Below are 27,707 nucleotides of genomic sequence, written 5' to 3' on the forward strand. Positions count from 1 at the left end.
ACAAAAGGCACAATGCCGCCTTAAGTACAAGAATAGAGACTCTTCTTACAGTCGGTGCTTTGAGCATTCCCTGTGAGACCAGTATTAGTTTCTGATACACCACTGCAGGTTCAACGTATTCCTTGGACATACACATTGACGATGATACACAGAAATCGCATCGGAATTAAATACAAAAGGCACAATGCCGCCTTTCGTACAAGAATAGAGACTCTTCTTACAGTCGGTGCTTTGAGCATTCCCTGTGAGACCAGTATTAGTTTCCGATACACCACTCCAAGTTCAATGTATTCCTTGGACATACTCATTGACGATGAAACACTGAAATTACATCGGAATTAAATACAAAAGGAACAATGTCGCCTTAACTGCAAGATGAGTGAGACTTCTTAGAGTCTGTGCTTTGATCCTTTCCTGTGAGACCAGTATTAGTTTCCGATACACCACTGCAGGTTCAATGTATTCCTTAGACATCCACATTGACAATGAAACACAGAAATCGCATCGGAATTAAACTCAAAAGGCACAATGCCGCCATAAGTGCCAGAATAGAGACACTTCTTACAGTCGTTGCTTTGAGCATTCCCTGTGAGACCAGTATTTGTTTCTGATACACCTCAGCAGGTACAATGAATTCCTTGTAACTTCACATTGACGATGAAACACAGAAATCGCATCGGAATTAAATACAAAAGGCACAATGCCGCCTTAAGTACAAGAATTGAGACTCTTCCTACAGTCGATGCTTTGAGCATTCCCTGTGAGACCAGTATTAGTTTCCGATACACCACTGCAGGTTCAATGGATTCCTTGGACATACGCATTGACGATGAAACACAGAAATCGCCTCGGAATTAATACAAAAGGCACATTGCCGCAATAAGCACAAGAATAGAGACTCTTCTTACAGTCGGTGCTTTGAGCATTTCCTGTGAGACCAGTATTAGTTTCCGATACACCACTGAAGGTTCAATGTATTCCTTAGACATACACATTGACGATGAAACACTGAAATTACATTGGAATTAAATACAAAAGGCACAATGCCACCATAAGTGCAAGTATAGAGACTCCTCTTACAGTCGGTGCTTTGAGCATTTCCTGTGAGACCAGTATTAGTTTCCGATATACCACTGCAGGTTCAATGTATTGCTTGGACATACTCATTGACGATGAAACACTGAAATTACATCGGAATTAAATAGAAAAGGAACAATGCCGCCTTAACTGCAAGATGAGTGAGACTTCTTAGAGTCTTTGCTTTGATCCTTTCCTGTGAGACCAGTATTAGTTTCCGATACACCACTCCAGGTTCAATGTATTCCTTGGACATACTCATTGACGATGAAACACTGAAATTACATCGGAATTAAATACTAAAGGAACAATGCCACCTTAACGGCAAGAAGAGTAAGACTTCTTAAGGTCTGTGCTTTGATCCTTTCCTGTGAGACCAGTATTAGTTTCCGATACACCACTGCAGGTTCAATGGATTCCTTGGACCTTCGCATTGACAATGAAACACAGAAATCGAATCGGAAATAAATACAAAAGGCACAATGCCGCAATAAGTACAAGAATAGAGACTCTTCTTACAGTCAGTGCTTTGACCATTCCATGTGAGACCAGTATTAGTTTCCGATATACCACTGCAGGTTCTATGTATTCCTTGGACATACGCATTGACGATGAAACACAGAAATCGCATCGGAATTAAATACAAAAGGCACAATGCCGCCCTACGTACAAGAATAGAGACTCTTCTTACATTCGGTGCTTTGAGCATTCCCTGTGAGACCGGTATTAGTTTCCGATACACCACTGCAGGTTCAATGTATTCCTTAGACATACACATTGACAATGAAACACAGAAATCGCATCGGAATTAAACTCGAAAGGCACAATGCCGCCATAAGTGCCAGAATAGCGACCCTTCTTACAGTCGGTGCTTTGAGCATTCCCTGTGAGACCAGTATTAGTTTCCGATACACCACTGCAGGTACAATGTATTCCTTGTACCTTCACATTGACGATGAAACACAGAAATCGCATCGGAATTAAATACAAAAGGCACAATGTCGCCTTAAGTACAAGAGTAGAGACTCTTCTTACAGTCGGTGATTTGAGCATTCCCTGTGAGACCAGTATTAGTTTCTGATACACCACTGCAGGTTCAATGTATTCCTTGGACATACACATTGACGATGAAACACAGAAATCGCATCGGAATTAAATACAAAAGGCACAATGCCGCCTTTCGTACAAGAATAGAGTCTCTTCTTACAGTCGGTGCTTTGAGCATTCCCTGTCAGACCAGTATTAGTTTCCGATACACCACTCCAGGTTCAATGTATTCCTTGGACATACTCATTAACGATGAAACACTGAAATTACATCGGAATTAAATACAAAAGGAACAATGCCGCCTTAACTGCAAGATGAGTGAGACTTCTTAGAGTCTGTGCTTTGATCCTTTCCTGTGAGACCTGTATTAGTTTCCGATACACCACTGCAGGTTCAATGTATTCCTTGGACCTTCGCATTGACAATGAAACACAGAAATCGAATCGGAACTAAATACAAAAGGCACAATGCCGCAATAAGTACAAGAATAGAGACTCTTCTTACAGTCGGTGCTTTGAGCATTCCCCGTGAGACCAGTATTAGTTTCCGATACACCACTGCAGGTTCAATGTATTCCTTAGACATACACATTGGCGATGAAACATTGAAATTACATCGGAATTAAATACAAATGGCACAATGCCGCCATAAGTGCAAGAATAGAGACTCCTCTTACAGTCGGTGCTTTGAGCATTCCCTGTGAGACCAGTATTAGTTTCCGATACATTACTGCTGGTACAATGTATTCCTTGTACCTTCACATTGACGATGAAACACAGAAATCGCATCGGAATTAAATACAAAAGGCACAATGCCGCCTTAAGTACAAGAATAGAGACTCTTCTTACAGTCGGTGCTTTGAGCATTCCCTGTGAGACCAGTATTAGATTCCGATACACAACTCCAGGTTCAATGTATTCCTTGGACATACACATTGACGATGAAACACTGAAATTACATCGGAATTAAATACAAAAGGCACAATGCCGCCATAAGTGCAAGAATAGAGTCTCTTCTTACAGTCGGTGCTTTGAGCTTTCCATGTGAGACCAGTATTAGTTTCCGATACACCACTAGAGGGTCAATGTATTCCTTGGACATACTCATTGACGATGAAACACTGAAATTACATCGGAATTAAATACCAAAGGAACAATGCCGCCTTAACGGCAAGATGAGTAACACTTCTTAAGTTCTGTGCTTTGATCCTTTCCTGTGAGACCAGTATTAGTTTCTGATACACCACTGCAGGTTCAATGTATTCCTTGGACATACACATTGACGATGAAACACAGAAATCGCATCGGAATTAAACTCAAAAGGCACAATGCCGCCATAAGTGCCAGAATAGAGACCCTTCTTACAGTCGGTGCTTTGAGCATTCCCTGTGAGACCAGTATTAGTTTCCGATACACCTCAGCATGTACAATGTATTCCTTGGAACTTCACATTGACGATGAAACACAGAAATCGCATCGGAATTAAATACAAAAGGCACAATGCCGCCTTAAGTACAAGAATTGAGACTCTTCCTACAGTCGATGCTTTGAGCATTCCCTGTGAGACCAGTATTAGTTTCCGATACACCACTGCAGGTTCAATGGATTCCTTGGACATACGCATTGACGATGAAACACAGAAATCGCATCGGAGTCAAATACAAAAGGCACAATGCCGCCTAAAGTACAAGAATAGAGACTCTTCTTACAGTCGGTTCTTTGAGCTTTCCCTGTGAGAACAGTATTAGTTTCCGATACACCACTGCAGGTTCAATGTATTCTTTGGACCTTCACATTGACGATGAAACACTGAATTCGCATTGGAAATTAATACTAAAGGCATAATGCCGCCTTCAGTGCAAGAATAGAGTCTCTTCTTACAGTCGGTGCTTTGAGCATTTCATGTGAGACCAGTATTAGTTTCCGATACACCACTGCAGGTTCAATGTATTGCTTGGACATACACACTGACGATAAAACATAGAAATCGCATCGGAATTAAATACAAAAGGCACAATGCCGCCTAACGTACAAGAATAGAGACTCATCTTACAGTCGGTGCTTTGAGCATTCCCTGTGAGACCAGTATTAGTTTCCGATACACCACTGCAGGTTCAATGAATTCCTTAGACATACACATTGACGATGAAACACTGAAATTACATCGGAATTAAATACAAAAGGCACAATGCCGCCATAAGTGCAAGAATAGGGACTCTTCTTACAGTCGGTGCTTTGAGCTTTGCCTGTGAGACCAGTATTAGTTTCCGATACACCACTCCAGGTTCAATGTATTCCTTGGACATACTCATTGACGATGAAACACTGAAATTACATCGGAATTAAATACAAAAGGAACAATGCCGCCTTAACGGCAAGATGAGTAAGATTTCTTAAGGTCTGTGCTTTGATCCTTTCCTGTGAGACCAGTATTAGTTTCCGATACAACACTGCAGGTTCAATGTATTCCTTGGACCTTCGCATTGGCAATGAAACACAGAAATCGAATCGGAACTAAATACAAAAGGCACAATGCCGCAATAAGTACAAGAATAGAGACTCTTCTTACAGTCGGTGTTTTGAGCATTCCCTGTGAGACCAGTATTAGTTTCCGATACACCACTGCAGGTTCAATGTCTTCCTTAGACATACACATTGGCGATGAAACATTGAAATTACATCGGAATTAAATACAAATGGCACAATGCCGCCATAAGTGCAAGAATAGAGACGCCTCTTACAGTCGGTGATATGAGCATTCCCTGTGAGACCAGTATTAGTTTCCGATACACCACTGCAGGTACAATGTATTCCTTGTACCTTCACATTGACGATGAAACACAGAAATCGCATCGGAATTAAATACAAAAGGCACAATGCCGCCTTAAGTACAAGAATAGAGACTCTTCTTACAGTCGGTGCTTTGAGCATTCCCTGTGAGACCAGTATTAGTTTCTGATACACCACTGCAGGTTCAACGTATTCCTTGGACATACACATTGACGATGATACACAGAAATCGCATCGGAATTAAATACAAAAGGCACAATGCCGCCTTTCGTACAAGAATAGAGACTCTTCTTACAGTCGGTGCTTTGAGCATTCCCTGTGAGACCAGTATTAGTTTCCGATACACCACTCCAAGTTCAATGTATTCCTTGGACATACTCATTGACGATGAAACACTGAAATTACATCGGAATTAAATACAAAAGGAACAATGCCGCCTTAACTGCAAGATGAGTGAGACTTCTTAGAGTCTGTGCTTTGATCCTTTCCTGTGAGACCAGTATTAGTTTCCGATACACCACTGCATTTTCAATGTATTCCTTAGACATCCACATTGACAATGAAACACAGAAATCGCATCGGAATTAAACTCAAAAGGCACAATGCCGCCATAAGTGCCAGAATAGAGACACTTCTTACAGTCGTTGCATTGAGCATTCCCTGTGAGACCAGTATTTGTTTCTGATACACCTCAGCAGGTACAATGTATTCCTTGTAACTTCACATTGACGATGAAACACAGGAATCGCATCGGAATTAAATACAAAAGGCACAATGCCGCCTTAAGTACAAGAATTGAGACTCTTCCTACAGTCGATGCTTTGAGCATTCCCTGTGAGACCAGTATTAGTTTCCGATACACCACTGCAGGTTCAATGGATTCCTTGGACATACGCATTGACGATGAAACACAGAAATCGCCTCGGAATTAATACAAAAGGCACATTGCCGCAATAAGCACAAGAATAGAGACTCTTCTTACAGTCGGTGCTTTGAGCATTTCCTGTGAGACCAGTATTAGTTTCCGATACACCACTGAAGGTTCAATGTATTCCTTAGACATACACATTGACGATGAAACACTGAAATTACATTGGAATTAAATACAAAAGGCACAATGCCACCATAAGTGCAAGTATAGAGACTCCTCTTACAGTCGGTGCTTTGAGCATTTCCTGTGAGATCAGTATTAGTTTCCGATACACCAAAGCAGGTACAATGTATTCCTTGTACCTTCACATTGACGATGAAACACAGAAATCGCATCGGAATTAAATGCAAAAGGCACAATGCCGCCTTAAGTACAAGAATAGAGACTCTTCTTACAGTCGGTGCTTTGAGCATTTCCTGTGAGACCAGTATTAGTTTCCGATATACCACTGCAGGTTCAAGTATTGCTTGGACATACTCATTGACGATGAAACACTGAAATTACATCGGAATTAAATAGAAAAGGAACAATGCCGCCTTAACTGCAAGATGAGTGAGACTTCTTAGAGTCTTTGCTTTGATCCTTCCCTGTGAGACCAGTATTAGTTTCCGATACACCACTCCAGGTTCAATGTATTCCTTGGACATACTCATTGACGATGAAACACTGAAATTACATCGGAATTAAATACAAAAGGAACAATGCCGCCTTAACTGCAAGATGAGTGAGACTTCTTAGAGTCTGTGCTTTGATCCTTTCCTGTGAGACCAGTATTAGTTTCCGATACACCACTGCAGGTTCAATGTATTCCTACTACCTTCGCATTGACGATGAAACACAGAAATCGCATCGGAATTAAATACAAAAGGCACAATGCCGCCTTAAGTACAGGAATAGAGACTCTTCTTACAGTCGGTGCTTTGAGCATTCCCTGTGAGACCAGTATTAGTTACCGATAAACCACTGCAGGTTCAATGTATTCCTTGGACATACGCATAGACGATGAAACACAGAAATCGCATCGGAATTAAATACAAAAGGCACAATGCCGCCCTACGTACAAGAATAGAGACTCTTCTTACATTCGGTGCTTTGAGCATTCCCTGTGAGACCGGTATTAGTTTCCGATACACCACTGCAGGTTCAATGTATTCCTTAGACATACACATTGACGATGAAACACAGAAATTACATTGGAATTAAATACAAAAGGCACAATGCTACCATAAGTGCAAGTATAGAGACTCCTCTTACAGTCGGTGCTTTGAGCATTCCCTGTGAGATCAGTATTAGTTTCCGATACACCACTGCAGGTACAATGTATTCCTTGTACCGTCACATTGACGATGGAACACAGTAATCGCATCGGAATTAAATACAAAATGCACAATGCCGCTTTAAGTACAAGAATAGAGACTCTTCTTACAGTCGGTGCTTTGAGCATTCCCTGTGAGACCAGTATTAGTTTCTGATACACCACTGCAGGTTCAATGTATTCCTTGGACATACACATTGACGATGAAACACAGAAATCGCATCGGAATTAAATACAAAAGGCACAATGCCGCTTTAAGTACAAGAATAGAGACTCTTCTTACAGTCGGTGCTTTGAGCATTCCCTGTGAGACCAGTATTAGTTTCCGATACACTACTGCAGGTTCAATGTATTCCTTAGACATACACATTGACGATGAAAAACAGAAATCGCATCGGAATTAAATACAAAAGGCACAATGCCGCCTTAAGTACAAGAATTGAGACTCTTCCTACAGTCGATGTTTGAGCATTACCTGTGAGACCAGTATTTGTTTCCGATACACCACTGCAGGTTCAATGGATTCCTTGGACATACGCATTGACGATGAAACACAGAAATCGCCTCGGAATTAATACAAAAGGCACAATGCCGCAATAAGCACAAGAATAGAGACTCTTCTTACAGTCGGTGCTTTGAGCATTTCCTGTGAGACCAGTATTAGTTTCCGATACACCACTGCAGGTTCAATGTATTACTTAGACACACACATTGACGATGAAACACTGAAATTACATTGGAATTAAATACAAAAGGCACAATGCCACCATTAGTGCAAGTATAGAGACTCCTCTTACAGTCGGTGCTTTGAGCATTCCCTGTGAGATCAGTATTAGTTTCCGATACACCACTGCAGGTACAATGTATTCCTTGTACCTTCACATTGACGATGAAACACAGAAATCGAATCGGAATTAAATGCAAAAGGCACAATGCCGCCTTAAGTACAAGAATAGAGACTCTTCTTACAGTCGGTGCTTTGAGCATTGCCTGTGAGACCAGTAATAGTATCCGATACACCACTGCAGGTTCAATGTATTCCTTGGACTTTCACATTGACGATGAAACACAGAAATCGCATCGGAATCAAATACAAAAGGCACAATGCCGACTTAAGTACAAGAATAGAGACTCTTCTTACAGTCGGTTCTTTGAGCTTTCCCTGTGAGACCAGTATTAGTTTCCGATACACCACTGCAGGTTCAATGTATTCCTTGAACCTTCACATTGACGATGAAACACAGAATTCGCATCGGAATTCAATTCTAAAGGCATAATGCCGCCTTCAGTACAAGAATAGAGTCTCTTCTTACAGTCGGAGCTTTGAGCAATTCCTGTGAGACGAGTATTAGTTTCCGATACACCACTGCAGGGTCAATGTATTCCTTGGACCTTCACATTGACGATGAAATACAGAATTCGCATCGGAATTAAATACTAAAGGCATAATGCCGCCTTCAGTACAAGAATAGAGTCTCTTCTTACAGTCGGTGCTTTGAGCATTTCCTGTGAGACCAGTATTAGTTTCCGATACACCACTGCTGGTTCAATGTATTCCTTGGACCTTCACATTGACGATGAAACACAGAGATCGAATCGGAACTAAATACAAATGGCACAATGCCGCAATAAGTACAAGAATATAGACTCTTCTTACAGTCGGTGCTTTGAGCATTCCCTGTGAGGCCAGTATTAGTTTCCGATGCACCACTGCAGGTTCAATGTATTCCTTAGACATACACATTGACGATGAAACACTGATATTACATCGGAATTAAATACAAATGGCACAATGCCGCCATAAGTGCAAGAATAGAGACTCCTCTTACAGTCGGTGCTTTGAGCATTCCCTGTGAGACCAGTATTAGTTTCCGATACACCACTGCAGGTACAATGTATTCCTTGTACCTTCACATTGACGATGAAACACAGGAATCGCATCGGAATTAAATACAAAAGGCACAATGCCGCCTTAAATACAAGAATAGAGACTCTTCTTACAGTCGGTGCTTTGAGCAATCCCTGTGAGACCAGTATTAGTTTCCGATACACCACTGCAGGTTCAATGTATTCCTTAGACATCCACATTGGCGGTGAAACATTGAAATTACATCGGAATTAAATACAAATGGCACAATGCCGCCATAAGTGCAAGAATAGAGACTCCTCTTACAGTCGGTGCTTTGAGCATTCCCTGTGAGACCAGTATTAGTTTCCGATACACCACTGCAGGTACAATGTATTCCTTGTACCTTCACATTGACGATGAAACACAAAAATCGCATCATAATTAAATACAAAAGGCACAATGCCGCCTTAAGTACAAGAATAGAGACTCTTCTTACAGTCGGTGCTTTGAGCATTCCCTGTGAGACCAGTATTAGTTTCTGATACACCACTGCAGGTTTAATGTATTCCTTGGACATTCACATTGTCGATGAAACACAGAATCCGCATCGGAATTAAATACAAAAGGCACAATGCCGCCTTACGTACAAGAATAGAGGCTCTTCTTACAGTCGGTGCTTTGAGCATTCCCTGTGAGACCAGTATTAGTTTCCGATACACCACTCCCGGTTCAATGTATTCCTTAGACCTTCACATTGACGATGGAACACAGATATGGCATCGGAATTAGATACAAATGCACAATGCCGCCTTAAGTACAAGAATGTGGACTCTACTTACAGTCGGTGCTTTGAGCATTCCCTGTGAGACCAGTATTAGTTTCCGATACACCACTGCAGGTTCAATGTATTCCTTAGACATCCACATTGGCGGTGAAACATTGAAATTACATCGGAATTAAATACAAATGGCACAATGCCGCAATAAGTGCAAGAATAGAGACTCCTCTTACAGTCGGTGCTTTGAGCATTCCCTGTGAGACCAGTATTAGCTTCCGATACACCACTGCAGGTACAATGTTTTCCTTGTACCTTCACATTGACGATGAAACACAAAAATCGCATCGGAATTAAATACAAAAGGCACAATGCCGCCTTAAGTACAAGAATAGAGACTCTTCTTACAGTCGGTGCTTTGAGCATTCCCTGTGAGACCAGTATTAGTTTCTGATACACCACTGCAGGTTCAATGTATTCCTAGGACATACACATTGACGATGAAACACAGAAATCACATCGGAACTAAATATAAAATGCACAATGCCGCAATAAGTACAAGAATAGAGACTCTTCATACAGTCGGTGCTTTGAGCATTCCCTGTGAGACCAGTATTAGTTTCCGATACTCCACTGCAGGTTCAATGAATTCCTTAGACATACACATTGACGATGAAACACTGAAATTACATCGGAATTAAATACAAAAGGCACAATGCCGCCATAAGTGCAAGATTAGAGACTCTTCTTACAGTCGGTGCTTTGAGCTTTCCCTGTGAGCCCAGTATTACTTTCCGATACACCACACCAGGTTCAATGTATTCCTTGGACATACTCATTGACGATCAAACACTGAAATTACATCGGAATTTAATACAAAAGGAACAATGCCGCCTTAACGGCAAGATGAGTAAGACTTCTTAGAGTCTGTCCTTTGATCCTTTCCTGTGTGACCAGTATTAGTTTCCGATACACCACTGCAGGTTCAATGTATTCCTTGGACCTTCACATTGACGATGAAACACAGAGATCGAATCGGAACTAAATACAAATGGCACAATGCCGCAATAAGTACAAGAATATAGACTCTTCTTACAGTCGGTGCTTTGAGCATTCCCTGTGAGGCCAGTATTAGTTTCCGATGCACCACTGCAGGTTCAATGTATTCCTTAGACATACACATTGACCATGAAACACTGATATTACATCGGAATTAAATACAAATGGCACAATGCCGCCATAAGTGCAAGAATAGAGACTCCTCTTACAGTCGGTGCTTTGAGCATTCCCTGTGAGACCAGTATTAGTTTCCGATACACCACTGCAGGTACAATGTATTCCTTGTACCTTCACATTGACGATGAAACACAGGAATCGCATCGGAATTAAATACAAAAGGCACAATGCCGCCTTAAATACAAGAATAGAGACTCTTCTTACAGTCGGTGCTTTGAGCATTCCCTGTGAGACCAGTATTAGTTTCCGATACACCACTGCAGGTTCAATGTATTCCTTAGACATCCACATTGGCGGTGAAACATTGAAATTACATCGGAATTAAATACAAATGGCACAATGCCGCCATAAGTGCAAGAATAGAGACTCCTCTTACAGTCGGTGCTTTGAGCATTCCCTGTGAGACCAGTATTAGTTTCCGATACACCACTGCAGGTACAATGTATTCCTTGTACCTTCACATTGACGATGAAACACAAAAATCGCATCGGAATTAAATACAAAAGGCACAATGCCGCCTTAAGTACAAGAATAGAGACTCTTCTTACAGTCGGTGCTTTGAGCATTCCCTGTGAGACCAGTATTAGTTTCTGATACACCACTGCAGGTTCAATGTATTCCTAGGACATACACATTGACGATGAAACACAGAAATCACATCGGAACTAAATATAAAATGCACAATGCCGCAATAAGTACAAGAATAGAGACTCTTCTTACAGTCGGTGCTTTGAGCATTCCCTGTGAGACCAGTATTAGTTTCCGATACACCACTGCAGGTTCAATGAATTCCTTAGACATACACATTGACGATGAAACACTGAAATTACATCGGAATTAAATACAAAAGGCACAATGCCGCCATAAGTGCAAGAATAGAGACTCTTCTTACAGTCGGTGCTTTGAGCATTCCCTGTGAGCCCAGTATTACTTTCCGATACACCACACCAGGTTCAATGTATTCCTTGGACATACTCATTGACGATCAAACACTGAAATTACATCGGAATTTAATACAAAAGGAACAATGCCGCCTTAACGGCAAGATGAGTAAGACTTCTTAGAGTCTGTCCTTTGATCCTTTCCTGTGAGACCAGTATTAGTTTCCGATACACCACTGCAGGTTCAATGTATTCCTTGGACCTTCGCATTGACGATGAAACACAGAAATCGAATCGGAACTAAATACAAAAGGCACAATGCCGCAATAAGTACAAGAATAGAGCCTCTTCTTACAGTCGCTGCTTTGAGCATTCCCTGTGAGACCAGCATTAGTTTTCGATACACCACTGCAGGTTCAATGTATTCCTTAGACATACACATTGACGATGGAACACTGAAATTACATCGGAATTAAATACAAATGGCACAATGCCGCCTTAAGTGCAAGAATACAGACTCCTCTTACAGTCGGTGCTATGAGCATTCCCTGTGAGACCAGTATTAGTTTCTGATACACCACAGAAGGTTCAATGTATTCCTTGGACATACACATTGACGATGAAACACAGAAATCGCATCGGAATTAATTACAAAAGGCACCATGCCGCCTTACGTACAAGAATAGAGACTCTTCTTACAGTCGGTGCTTTGAGCATTCCCTGTGAGACAAGTATTAGTTTCCGATATACCACTGCAGGTTCAATGTATTCCTTGGACATACGCATTGACGATGAAACACAGAAATCGCATCGGAATTAAATACAAAAGGCACAATGCCGCCCTACGTACAAGAATAGAGACTCTTCTTACATTCGGTGCTTTGAGCATTCCCTGTGAGACCGGTATTAGTTTCCGATACACCACTGCAGGTTCAATGTTTTCCTTGGACATACGCATTGACGATGAAACACAGAAATCGCCTCGGAATTAATACAAAAGGCACAATGCCGCAATAAGCACAAGAATAGAGGCTCTTCTTACAGTCGGTGCTTTGAGCATTTCCTGTGAGACCAGTATTAGTTTCCGATACACCACTGCAGTTTCAATGTATTACTTAGACACACACATTGACGATGAAACACTGAAATTACATTGGAATTAAATACAAAAGGCACAATGCCACCATAAGTGCAAGTATAGAGACTCCTCTTACAGTCGGTGCTTTGAGCATTCCCTGTGAGATCAGTATTAGTTTCCGATACACCACTGCAGGTACAATGTATTCCTTGTACCTTCACATTGACGATGAAACACAGAAATCGAATCGGAATTAAATGCAAAAGGCACAATGCCGCCTTAAGTACAAGAATAGAGACTCTTCTTACAGTCGGTGCATTGAGCATTGCCTGTGAGACCAGTAATAGTATCCGATACACCACTGCAGGTTCAATGTATTCCTTGGACTTTCACATTGACGATGAAACACAGAAATCGCATCGGAATCAAATACAAAAGGCACAATGCCGCCTTAAGTACAAGAATAGAGACTCTTCTTACAGTCGGTTCTTTGAGCTTTCCCTGTGAGACCAGTATTAGTTTCCGATACACCACTGCAGGTTCAATGTATTCCTTGAACCTTCACATTGACGATGAAACACAGAATTCGCATCGGAATTAAATTCTAAAGGCATAATGCCGCCTTCAGTACAAGAATAGAGTCTCTCCTTACAGTCGGTGCTTTGAGCAATTCCTGTGAGACCAGTATTAGTTTCCGATACACCACTGCAGGTTCAATGTATTCCTTGGACATACGCATTGACGATGAAACACAGAAATCGCATCGGAATTAAATACAAAAGGCACAATGCCGCCCTACGTGCAAGAATAGAGACTCTTCTTACATTCGGTGCTTTGAGCATTCCCTGTGAGACCGGTATTAGTTTCCGATACACCACTGCAGGTTCAATGTATTCCTTAGACATACACATTGACAATGAAACACAGAAATCGCATCGGAATTAAATGCAAAAGGCACAATGCCGCCATAAGTGCCAGAATAGAGACCCTTCTTACAGTCGGTGCTTTGAGCATTCCCTGTGAGACCAGTATTAGTTTCCGATACACCTCAGCACGTACAATGTATTCCTTGGAACTTCACATTGACGATGAAACACAGAAATCGCATCGGAATTAAATACAAAAGGCACAATGCCGCCTTAAGTACAAGAATTGAGACTCTTCCTACAGTCGATGCTTTGAGCATTCCCTGTGAGACTAGTATTTGTTTCCGATACACCACTGCAGGTTCAATGGATTCCTTGGACATACGCATTGACGATGAAACACAGAAATCGCCTCGGAATTAATACAAAAGGCACAATGCCGCAATAAGCACAAGAATAGAGCCTCTTCTTACAGTCGGTGCTTTGAGCATTTCCTGTGAGACCAGTATTAGTTTCCGATACACCACTGCAGTTTCAATGTATTACTTAGACACACACATTGACGATGAAACACTGAAATTACATTGGAATTAAATACAAAAGGCACAATGCCACCATAAGTGCAAGTATAGAGACTCCTCTTACAGTCGGTGCTTTGAGCATTCCCTGTGAGATCAGTATTAGTTTCCGATACACCACTGCAGGTACAATGTATTCCTTGTACCTTCACATTGACGATGAAACACAGAAATCGCATCGGAATTAAATGCAAAAGGCACAATGCCGCCTTAAGTACAAGAATAGAGACTCTTCTTACAGTCGGTGCTTTGAGCATTGCCTGTGAGACCAGTAATAGTATCCGATACACCACTGCAGGTTCAATGTATTCCTTGGACTTTCACATTGACGATGAAACACAGAAATCGCATCGGAATCAAATACAAAAGGCACAATGCCGCCTTAAGTACAAGAATAAAGACTCTTCTTACAGTCGGTGCTTTGAGCATTCCCTGTGAGACCAGTATTAGTTTCCGATACACTACTGCAGGTTCAATGTATTCCTTAGACATACACATTGACGATGAAAAACAGAAATCGCATCGGAATTAAATACAAAAGGCACAATGCCGCCTTAAGTACAAGAATTGAGACTCTTCCTACAGTCGATGTTTGAGCATTACCTGTGAGACCAGTATTTGTTTCCGATACACCACTGCAGGTTCAATGGATTCCTTGGACATACGCATTGACGATGAAACACAGAAATCGCCTCGGAATTAAAACAAAAGGCACAATGCCGCAATAAGCACAAGAATAGAGACTCTTCTTACAGTCGGTGCTTTGAGCATTTCCTGTGAGACCAGTATTAGTTTCCGATACAACACTGCAGGTTCAATGTATTACTTAGACACACACATTGACGATGAAACACTGAAATTACATTGGAATTAAATACAAAAGGCACAATGCCACCATTAGTGCAAGTATAGAGACTCCTCTTACAGTCGGTGCTTTGAGCATTCCCTGTGAGATCAGTATTAGTTTCCGATACACCACTGCAGGTACAATGTATTCCTTGTACCTTCACATTGACGATGAAACACAGAAATCGAATCGGAATTAAATGCAAAAGGCACAATGCCGCCTTAAGTACAAGAATAGAGACTCTTCTTACAGTCGGTGCATTGAGCATTGCCTGTGAGACCAGTAATAGTATCCGATACACCACTGCAGGTTCAATGTATTCCTTGGACTTTCACATTGACGATGAAACACAGAAATCGCATCGGAATCAAATACAAAAGGCACAATGCCGCCTTAAGTACAAGAATAGAGACTCTTCTTACAGTCGGTTCTTTGAGCTTTCCCTGTGAGGCCAGTATTAGTTTCCGATACACCACTGCAGGTTCAATGTATTCCTTGAACCTTCACATTGACGATGAAACACAGAATTCGCATCGGAATTAAATTCTAAAGGCATAATGCCGCCTTCAGTACAAGAATAGAGTCTCTTCTTACAGTCGGTGCTTTGAGCAATTCCTGTGAGACCAGTATTAGTTTCCGATACACCACTGCAGGTTCAATGTATTCCTTGGACCTTCACATTGACGATGAAATACAGAATTCGCATCGGAATTAAATACTAAAGGCATAATGCCGCCTTCAGTACAAGAATAGAGTCTCTTCTTACAGTCGGTGCTTTGAGCATTTCCTGTGAGACCAGTATTAGTTTCCGATACACCACTGCAGGTTCAATGTATTCCTTGGACCTTCACATTGACGATGAAACACAGAGATCGAATCGGAACTAAATACAAAAGGCACAATGCCGCAATAAGTACAAGAATATAGACTCTTCTTACAGTCGGTGCTTTGAGCATTCCCTGTGAGACCAGTATTAGTTTCCGATACACCACTGCAGGTTCAATGTATTCCTTAGACATCCACATTGGCGGTGAAACATTGAAATTACTTCGGAATTAAATACAAATGGCACAATGCCGCCATAAGTGCAAGAATAGAGAATCCTCTTACAGTCGGTGCTTTGAGCATTCCCTGTGAGACCAGTATTAGTTTCCGATACACCACTGCAGGTACAATGTATTCCTTGTACCTTCACATTGACGATGAAACACAAAAATCGCATCGGAATTAAATACAAAAGGCACAATGCCGCCTTAAGTACAAGAATAGAGACTCTTCTTACAGTCGGTGCTTTGAGCATTCCCTGTGAGACCAGTATTAGTTTCTGATACACCACTGCAGGTTCAATGTATTCCTTGGACATTCACATTGACGATGAAACACAGAAATCGCATCGGAATTAATTACAAAAGGCACAATGCCGCCTTACGTACAAGAATAGAGGCTCTTCTTACAGTCGATGCTTTGAGCATTCCCTGTGAGACCAGTATTAGTTTCTGATACACCACTGCAGGTTCAATGTATTCCTAGGACATACACATTGACGATGAAACACAGAAATCACATCGGAACTAAATATAAAATGCACAATGCCGCAATAAGTACAAGAATAGAGACTCTTCTTACAGTCGGTGCTTTGAGCATTCCCTGTGAGACCAGTATTAGTTTCCGATACACCACTGCAGGTTCAATGAATTCCTTAGACATACACATTGACGATGAAACACTGAAATTACATCGGAATTAAATACAAAAGGCACAATGCCGCCATAAGTGCAAGAATAGAGACTATTCTTACAGTCGGTGCTTTGAGCTTTCCCTGTGAGCCCAGTATTACTTTCCGATACACCACACCAGGTTCAATGTATTCCTTGGACATACTCATTGACGATCAAACACTGAAATTACATCGGAATTTAATACAAAATGAACAATGCCGCCTTAACGGCAAGATGAGTAAGACTTCTTAGAGTCTGTCCTTTGATCCTTTCCTGTGAGACCAGTATTAGTTTCCGATACACCACTGCAGGTTCAATGTATTCCTTGGACCTTCGCATTGACGATGAAACACAGAAATCGAATCGGAACTAAATACAAAAGGCACAATGCCGCAATAAGTACAAGAATAGAGCCTCTTCTTACAGTCGCTGCTTTGAGCATTCCCTGTGAGACCAGCATTAGTTTTCGATACACCACTGCAGGTTCAATGTATTCCTTAGACATACACATTGACGATGGAACACTGAAATTACATCGGAATTAAATACAAATGGCACAATGCCGCCTTAAGTGCAAGAATACAGACTCCTCTTACAGTCGGTGCTTTGAGCATTCCCTGTGAGACCAGTATTAGTTTCTGATACACCACAGAATGTTCAATGTATTCCTTGGACATACACATTGACGATGAAACACAGAAATCGCATCGGAATTAATTACAAAAGGCACCATGCCGCCTTACGTACAAGAATAGAGACTCTTCTTACAGTCGGTGCTTTGAGCATTCCCTGTGGGACAAGTATTAGTTTCCGATATACCACTGCAGGTTCAATGTATTCCTTGGACATACGCATTGACGATGAAACACAGAAATCGCATCGGAATTAAATACAAAAGGCACAATGCCACCCTACGTACAAGAATAGAGACTCTTCTTACATTCGGTGTTTTGAGCATTCCCTGTGAGACCGGTATTAGTTTCCGATACACCACTGCAGGTTCAATGTATTCCTTAGACATACACATTGACAATGAAACACAGAAATCGCATCGGAATTAAATGCAAAAGGCACAATGCCGCCATAAGTGCCAGAATAGAGACCCTTCTTACAGTCGGTGCTTTGAGCATTCCCTGTGAGACCAGTATTAGTTTCCGATACACCTCAGCATGTACAATGTATTCCTTGGAACTTCACATTGACGATGAAACACAGAAATCGCATCGGAATTAAATACAAAAGGCACAATGCCGCATTAAGTACAAGAATTGAGACTCTTCCTACAGTCGATGCTTTGAGCATTCCCTGTGAGACTAGTATTTGTTTCCGATACACCACTGCAGGTTCAATGGATTCCTTGGACATACGCATTGACGATGAAACACAGAAATCGCCTCGGAATTAATACAAAAGGCACAATGCCGCAATAAGCACAAGAATAGAGACTCTTCTTACAGTCGGTGCTTTGAGCATTTCCTGTGAGACCAGTATTAGTTTCCGATACACCACTGCAGTTTCAATGTATTACTTAGACACACACATTGACGATGAAACACTGAAATTACATTGGAATTAAATACAAAAGGCACAATGCCACCATAAGTGCAAGTATAGAGACTCCTCTTACAGTCGGTGCTTTGAGCATTCCCTGTGAGATCAGTATTAGTTTCCGATACACCACTGCAGGTACAATGTATTCCTTGTACCTTCACATTGACGATGAAACACAGAAATCGCATTGGAATTAAATGCAAAAGGCACAATGCCGCCTTAAGTACAAGAATAGAGACTCTTCTTACAGTCGGTGGTTTGAGCATTGCCTGTGAGACCAGTAATAGTATCCGATACAACACTGCAGGTTCAATGTATTCCTTGGACTATCACATTGACGATGAAACACAGAAATCGCATCGGAATCAAATACAAAAGGCACAATGCCGCCTTAAGTACAAGAATAAAGACTCTTCTTACAGTCGGTTCTTTGAGCTTTCCCTGTGAGACCAGTATTAGTTTCCGATACACCACTGCAGGTTCAATGTATTCCTTGGACCTTCACATTGACGATGAAACACAGAATTCGCATCGGAATTAAATACTAAAGGCATAATGCCGCCTTCAGTACAAGAATAGAGTCTCTTCTTACAGTCGGTGCTTTGAGCATTTCCTGTGAGACCAGTATTAGTTTCCGATACACCAATGCAGGTTCAATGTATTCCTTGGACCTTCACATTGACGATGAAACACAGAGATCGAATCGGAACTAAATACAAAAGGCACAATGCCGCAATAAGTACAAGAATATAGACTCTTCTTACAGTCGGTGCTTTGAGCATTCCCTGTGAGGCCAGTATTAGTTTCCGATGCACCACTGCAGGTTCAATGTATTCCTTAGACATACACATTGACGATGAAACACTGATATTACATCGGAATTAAATACAAATGGCACAATGCCGCCATAAGTGCAAGAATAGAGACTCCTCTTACAGTCGGTGCTTTGAGCATTCCCTGTGAGACCAGTATTAGTTTCCGATACACCACTGCAGGTTCAATGTATTCCTTAGACACACACATTGGCGGTGAAACATTGAAATTACATCGGAATTAAATACAAATGGCACAATGCCGCCATAAGTGCAAGAATAGAGACTCCTCTTACAGTCGGTGCTTTGAGCATTCCCTGTGAGACCAGTATTAGTTTCCGATACACCACTGCAGGTACAATGTATTCCTTGTACCTTCACATTGACAATGAAACACAAAAATCGCACCGGAATTAAATACAAAAGGCACAATGCCGCCTTAAGTACAAGAATAGAGACTCTTCTTACAGTCGGTGCTTTGAGCATTCCCTGTGAGACCAGTATTAGTTTCTGATACACCACTGCAGGTTCAATGTATTCCTTGGACATACACATTGACGATGAAACACAGAAATCACATCGGAACTAAATATAAAATGCACAAAGCGGCAATAAGTACAAGAATAGAGACTCTTCTTACAGTCGGTGCTTTGAGCATTCCCTGTGAGACCAGTATTAGTTTCCGATACACCACTGCAGGTTCAATGAATTCCTTAGACATACACATTGACGATGAAACACTGAAATTACATCGGAATTAAATACAAAAGGCACAATGCCGCCATAAGGGCAAGAATAGAGACTCCTCTTACAGTCGGTGCTTTGAGCTTTCCCTGTGAGACCAGTATTAGTTTCCGATACACCACACCAGGTTCAATGTATTCCTTGGACATACTCATTGACGATGAAACACTGAAATTACATCGGAATTTAATACAAAAGGAACAATGCCGCCTTAACGGCAAGATGAGTAAGACTTCTTAGAGTCTGTGCTTTGATCCTTTCCTGTGAGACCAGTATTAGTTTCCGATACACCACTGCAGGTTCAATGTATTCCTTGGACCTTCGCATTGACGATGAAACACAGAAATCGAATCGAAACTAAATACAAAAGGCACAATGCCGCAATAAGTACAAGAATAGAGCCTCTTCTTACAGTCGCTGCTTTGATCCTTTCCTGTGAGACCAGTATTAGTTTCCGATACACCACTGCAGGTTCAATGTATTCCATGGACCTTCGCATTGACGATGAAACACAGAAATTGCATCGGAACTAAATACAAAATGCACAATGCCGCAATAAGTACAAGAATAGAGGCTCTTCTTACAGTCGGTGCTTTGAGCATTCCCTGTGAGACCAGTATTAGTTTCCGATACACCACTGCAGGTTCAATGAATTCCTTAGACATACACATTGACGATGAAACACTGAAATGACATCGGAAGTAAATACAAAAGTCACAATGCCGCCATAAGTGCAATAATAGAGACTCTTCTTACAGTCGGTGCTTTGACCTTTCCCAGTGAGACCAGTATTAGTTTCCGATACACCACTGCGGGTTCAATGTATTCCTTAGACATACACATTGCCGAAGAAACACTGAAATTACATTGGAATTAAATACAAACGTCACAATGCCGCCATAAGTGCAAGAATAGAGACTCTTCTTACAGTCGGTGCTTTGAGCATTCCCTGTGAGACCAGTATTAGTTTCCGATACTCCACTGCAGGTACAATGTATTCCTTGTACCTTCACATTGACGATGAAACACATGAATCGCATCGGAATTAAATACAAAAGGCAGAATGCCGCCTTAAGTACAAGAATAGAGACTCTTCTTACAGTCGGTGCTTTGAGCATTCCCTGTGAGACCAGTATTAGTTTCCGATACACCACTCCAGGTTCAATGTATTTCTTGGAGATACTCAATGACGATGAAACACTGAAATTACATCGGAATTAAATACAAAAGGAACAATGCCGCCTTAACTGCAAGATGAGTGAGACTTCTTAGAGTCTGTGCTTTGATCCTTTCCTGTGAGACCGGTATTAGTTTCCGATACACCACTGCAGGTTCAATGTATTCCTTGGACCTTCGCATTGACGATGAAACACTGAAATCACGTCGGAACTAAATACAAAAGGCACAATGCCGCAATAAGTACAAGAATAGAGCCTCTTCTTACAGTCGGTGATTTGAGCATTCCCTGTGAGACCAGTATTAGTTTCCGATACACCACTGCAGATTCAATTTATTCCTTAGACATACACATTGACGATGAAACACTGAAATTACATCGGAATTAAATACAAATGGCACAATGCCGCCATAAGTGCAAGAATAGAGACTCCTCTTACAGTCGGTGCTTTGAGCATTCCCTGTGAGACCAGTATTAGTTTCTGATACACCACTGCAGGTTCAATGTATTCCTAGGACATACACATTGACGATGAAACACAGAAATCACATCGGAACTAAATATAAAATGCACAATGCCGCAATAAGTACAAGAATAGAGACTCTTCTTACAGTCGGTGCTTTGAGCATTCCCTGTGAGACCAGTATTAGTTTCCGATACACCACTGCAGGTTCAATGAATTCCTTAGACATACACATTGACGATGAAACACTGAAATTACATCGGAATTAAATACAAAAGGCACAATGCCGCCATAAGTGCAAGAATAGAGACTATTCTTACAGTCGGTGCTTTGAGCTTTCCCTGTGAGCCCAGTATTACTTTCCGATACACCACACCAGGTTCAATGTATTCCTTGGACATACTCATTGACGATCAAACACTGAAATTACATCGGAATTTAATACAAAATGAACAATGCCGCCTTAACGGCAAGATGAGTAAGACTTCTTAGAGTCTGTCCTTTGATCCTTTCCTGTGAGACCAGTATTAGTTTCCGATACACCACTGCAGGTTCAATGTATTCCTTGGACCTTCGCATTGACGATGAAACACAGAAATCGAATCGGAACTAAATACAAAAGGCACAATGCCGCAATAAGTACAAGAATAGAGCCTCTTCTTACAGTCGCTGCTTTGAGCATTCCCTGTGAGACCAGCATTAGTTTTCGATACACCACTGCAGGTTCAATGTATTCCTTAGACATACACATTGACGATGGAACACTGAAATTACATCGGAATTAAATACAAATGGCACAATGCCGCCTTAAGTGCAAGAATACAGACTCCTCTTACAGTCGGTGCTTTGAGCATTCCCTGTGAGTCCAGTATTAGTTTCTGATACACCACAGAATGTTCAATGTATTCCTTGGACATACACATTGACGATGAAACACAGAAATCGCATCGGAATTAATTACAAAAGGCACCATGCCGCCTTACGTACAAGAATAGAGACTCTTCTTACAGTCGGTGCTTTGAGCATTCCCTGTGAGACAAGTATTAGTTTCCGATATACCACTGCAGGTTCAATGTATTCCTTGGACATACGCATTGACGATGAAACACAGAATTCGCATCGGAATTAAATACAAAAGGCACAATGCCACCCTACGTACAAGAATAGAGACTCTTCTTACATTCGGTGCTTTGAGCATTCCCTGTGAGACCGGTATTAGTTTCCGATACACCACTGCAGGTTCAATGTATTCCTTAGACATACACATTGACAATGAAACACAGAAATCGCATCGGAATTAAATGCAAAAGGCACAATGCCGCCATAAGTGCCAGAATAGAGACCCTTCTTACAGTCGGTGCTTTGAGCATTCCCTGTGAGACCAGTATTAGTTTCCGATACACCTCAGCATGTACAATGTATTCCTTGGAACTTCACATTGACGATGAAACACAGAAATCGCATCGGAATTAAATACAAAAGGCACAATGCCGCCTTAAGTACAAGAATTGAGACTCTTCCTACAGTCGATGCTTTGAGCATTCCCTGTGAGACTAGTATTTGTTTCCGATACACCACTGCAGGTTCAATGGATTCCTTGGACATACGCATTGACGATGAAACACAGAAATCGCCTCGGAATTAATACAAAAGGCACAATGCCGCAATAAGCACAAGAATAGAGACTCTTCTTACAGTCGGTGCTTTGAGCATTTCCTGTGAGACCAGTATTAGTTTCCGATACACCACTGCAGTTTCAATGTATTACTTAGACACACACATTGACGATGAAACACTGAAATTACATTGGAATTAAATACAAAAGGCACAATGCCACCATAAGTGCAAGTATAGAGACTCCTCTTACAGTCGGTGCTTTGAGCATTCCCTGTGAGATCAGTATTAGTTTCCGATACACCACTGCAGGTACAATGTATTCCTTGTACCTTCACATTGACGATGAAACACAGAAATCGCATTGGAATTAAATGCAAAAGGCTCAATGCCGCCTTAAGTACAAGAATAGAGACTCTTCTTACAGTCGGTGGTTTGAGCATTGCCTGTGAGACCAGTAATAGTATCCGATACACCACTGCAGGTTCAATGTATTCCTTGGACTTTCACATTGACGATGAAACACAGAAATCGCATCGGAATCAAATACAAAAGGCACAATGCCGCCTTAAGTACAAGAATAAAGACTCTTCTTACAGTCGGTTCTTTGAGCTTTCCCTGTGAGACCAGTATTAGTTTCCGATACACCACTGCAGGTTCAATGTATTCCTTGGACCTTCACATTGACGATGAAACACAGAATTCGCATCGGAATTAAATACTAAAGGCATAATGCCGCCTTCAGTACAAGAATAGAGTCTCTTCTTACAGTCGGTGCTTTGAGCATTTCCTGTGAGACCAGTATTAGTTTCCGATACACCAATGCAGGTTCAATGTATTCCTTGGACCTTCACATTGACGATGAAACACAGAGATCGAATCGGAACTAAATACAAAAGGCACAATGCCGCAATAAGTACAAGAATATAGACTCTTCTTACAGTCGGTGCTTTGAGCATTCCCTGTGAGGCCAGTATTAGTTTCCGATGCACCACTGCAGGTTCAATGTATTCCTTAGACATACACATTGACGATGAAACACTGATATTACATCGGAATTAAATACAAATGGCACAATGCCGCCATAAGTGCAAGAATAGAGACTCCTCTTACAGTCGGTGCTTTGAGCATTCCCTGTGAGACCAGTATTAGTTTCCGATACACCACTGCAGGTTCAATGTATTCCTTAGACACACACATTGGCGGTGAAACATTGAAATTACATCGGAATTAAATACAAATGGCACAATGCCGCCATAAGTGCAAGAATAGAGACTCCTCTTACAGTCGGTGCTTTGAGCATTCCCTGTGAGACCAGTATTAGTTTCCGATACACCACTGCAGGTACAATGTATTCCTTGTACCTTCACATTGACGATGAAACACAAAAATCGCATCGGAATTAAATACAAAAGGCACAATGCCGCCTTAAGTACAAGAATAGAGACTCTTCTTACAGTCGGTGCTTTGAGCATTCCCTGTGAGACCAGTATTAGTTTCTGATACACCACTGCAGGTTCAATGTATTCCTTGGACATACACATTGACGATGAAACACAGAAATCGCATCGGAATTAAATACAAAAGGCACAATGCCGCCTTACGTACAAGAATAGAGGCTCCTCATACGGTCGGTGCTTTGAGCATTCCCTGTGAGACCAGTATTAGTTTCCGATACACCACTCCCGGTTCAATGTATTCCTTAGACCTTCACATTGACGATGGAACACAGATATGGCATCGGAATTAGATACAAATGGCACAATGCCGCCTTAAGTACAAGAATGTGGACTCTACTTACAGTCGGTGCTTTGAGCATTCCCTGTGAGACCAGTATTAGTTTCCGATACACCACTGCAGATTCCATGTATTCCTAGGACATACACATTGACGATGAAACACTGAAATTACATCAGAATTAAATACAAAAGGAACAATGCCGCCTGAAGTGCAAGAAGAATGAGACTTCTTAGAGTCTGTGCTTTGATCCTTTCCTGTGAGACCAGTATTAGTTTCCGATACACCAATGCAGGTGCAATGTATTCCTTGGACCTTCACATTGACGATGAAACACAGAGATCGAATAGGAACTAAATACAAAAGGCACAATGCCGCCTTACGTACAAGAATAGAGATTCTTCTTACAGTCGGTGCTTTGAGCATTCCCTGTAAGACCAGTATTAGTTTCCGATACACCACTCCAGGTTCAATGTATTCCTTGGACACACTCAATGACGATGAAACCCTGAAAATACATCGGAATTAAATACAAAAGGAACAATGCCGCCTTAAATGCAAGATGAGTGAGACTTCTTAGAGTCTGTGCTTTGATCTTTTCCTGTGAGACCGGTATTAGTTTCCGATACACCACTGCAGGTTCAATGTATTCCTTGGACCTTCGCATTGACGATGAAACACAGAAATCACATCGGAACTAAATATAAAATGCACAAAGCCGCAATAAGTACAAGAATAGAGACTCTTCTTACAGTCGGTGCTTTGAGCATTCCCTGTGAGACCAGTATTAGTTTCCGATACACCACTGCAGGTTCAATGAATTCCTTAGACATACACATTGACGATGAAACACTGAAATTACATCGGAATTAAATACAAAAGGCACAATGCCGCCATAAGGGCAAGAATAGAGACTCCTCTTACAGTCGGTGCTTTGAGCTTTCCCTGTGAGACCAGTATTAGTTTCCGATACACCACACCAGGTTCAATGTATTCCTTGGACATACTCATTGACGATGAAACACTGAAATTACATCGGAATTTAATACAAAAGGAACAATGCCGCCTTAACGGCAAGATGAGTAAGACTTCTTAGAGTCTGTGCTTTGATCCTTTCCTGTGAGACCAGTATTAGTTTCCGATACACCACTGCAGGTTCAATGTATTCCTTGGACCTTCGCATTGACGATGAAACACAGAAATCGAATCTAAACTAAATACAAAAGGCACAATGCCGCAATAAGTACAAGAATATAGCCTCTTCTTACAGTCGCTGCTTTGAGCATTCCCTGTGAGACCAGCATTAGTTTCCGATACACCACTGCAGGTTCAATGTATTCCTTAGACATACACATTGACGATGGAACACTGAAATTACATCGGAATTAAATACAAATGGCACAATGCCGCCTTAAGTGCAAGAATAGAGACCCCTCTTACAGTCGGTGCTTTGAGCATTCCCTGTGAGACCAGTATTAGCTTCTGATACACCACTGAAGGTTCAGTGTTTTCCTTGGACATATACATTGCCGATGATACACAGAAATCGCATCGGAATTAATTACAAAAGGCACAATGCCGCCTTACGTACAAGAATAGAGACTCTTCTTACAGTCGGTGCTTTGAGCATTCCCTGTGAGACAAGTATTAGTTTCCGATACACCACTCCAGGTTCAATGTATTCCTTGGACATACTTATTGACGATGAAACACTGAAATTACATCGGAATTAAATACAAAACGAACAATGCCGCCTTAACTGCAAGATGAGTGAGACTTCTTTGAGTCTGTGCTTTGATCCTTTCCTGTGAGACCAGTATTAGTTTCCGATACACCACTGCAGGTTCAATGTATTCCATGGACCTTCGCATTGACGATGAAACACAGAAATTGCATCGGAACTAAATACAAAATGCACAATGCCGCAATAAGTACAAGAATAGAGGCTCTTCTTACAGTCGGTGCTTTGAGCATTCCCTGTGAGACCAGTATTAGTTTCCGATACACCACTGCAGGTTCAATGAATTCCTTAGACATACACATTGACGATGAAACACTGAAATGACATCGGAAGTAAATACAAAAGTCACAATGCCGCCATAAGTGCAATAATAGAGACTCTTCTTACAGTCGGTGCTTTGACCTTTCCCAGTGAGACCAGTATTAGTTTCCGATACACCACTGCGGGTTCAATGTATTCCTTAGACATACACATTGCCGAAGAAACACTGAAATTACATTGGAATTAAATACAAACGTCACAATGCCGCCATAAGTGCAAGAATAGAGACTCTTCTTACAGTCGGTGCTTTGAGCATTCCCTGTGAGACCAGTATTAGTTTCCGATACTCCACTGCAGGTACAATGTATTCCTTGTACCTTCACATTGACGATGAAACACATGAATCGCATCGGAATTAAATACAAAAGGCAGAATGCCGCCTTAAGTACAAGAATAGAGACTCTTCTTACAGTCGGTGCTTTGAGCATTCCCTGTGAGACCAGTATTAGTTTCCGATACACCACTCCAGGTTCAATGTATTTCTTGGAGATACTCAATGACGATGAAACACTGAAATTACATCGGAATTAAATACAAAAGGAACAATGCCGCCTTAACTG

This window comes from Schistocerca americana, unplaced genomic scaffold, assembly GCF_021461395.2.
Source record: "Schistocerca americana isolate TAMUIC-IGC-003095 unplaced genomic scaffold, iqSchAmer2.1 HiC_scaffold_13, whole genome shotgun sequence".
Taxonomy (NCBI): domain Eukaryota; kingdom Metazoa; phylum Arthropoda; class Insecta; order Orthoptera; family Acrididae; genus Schistocerca; species Schistocerca americana.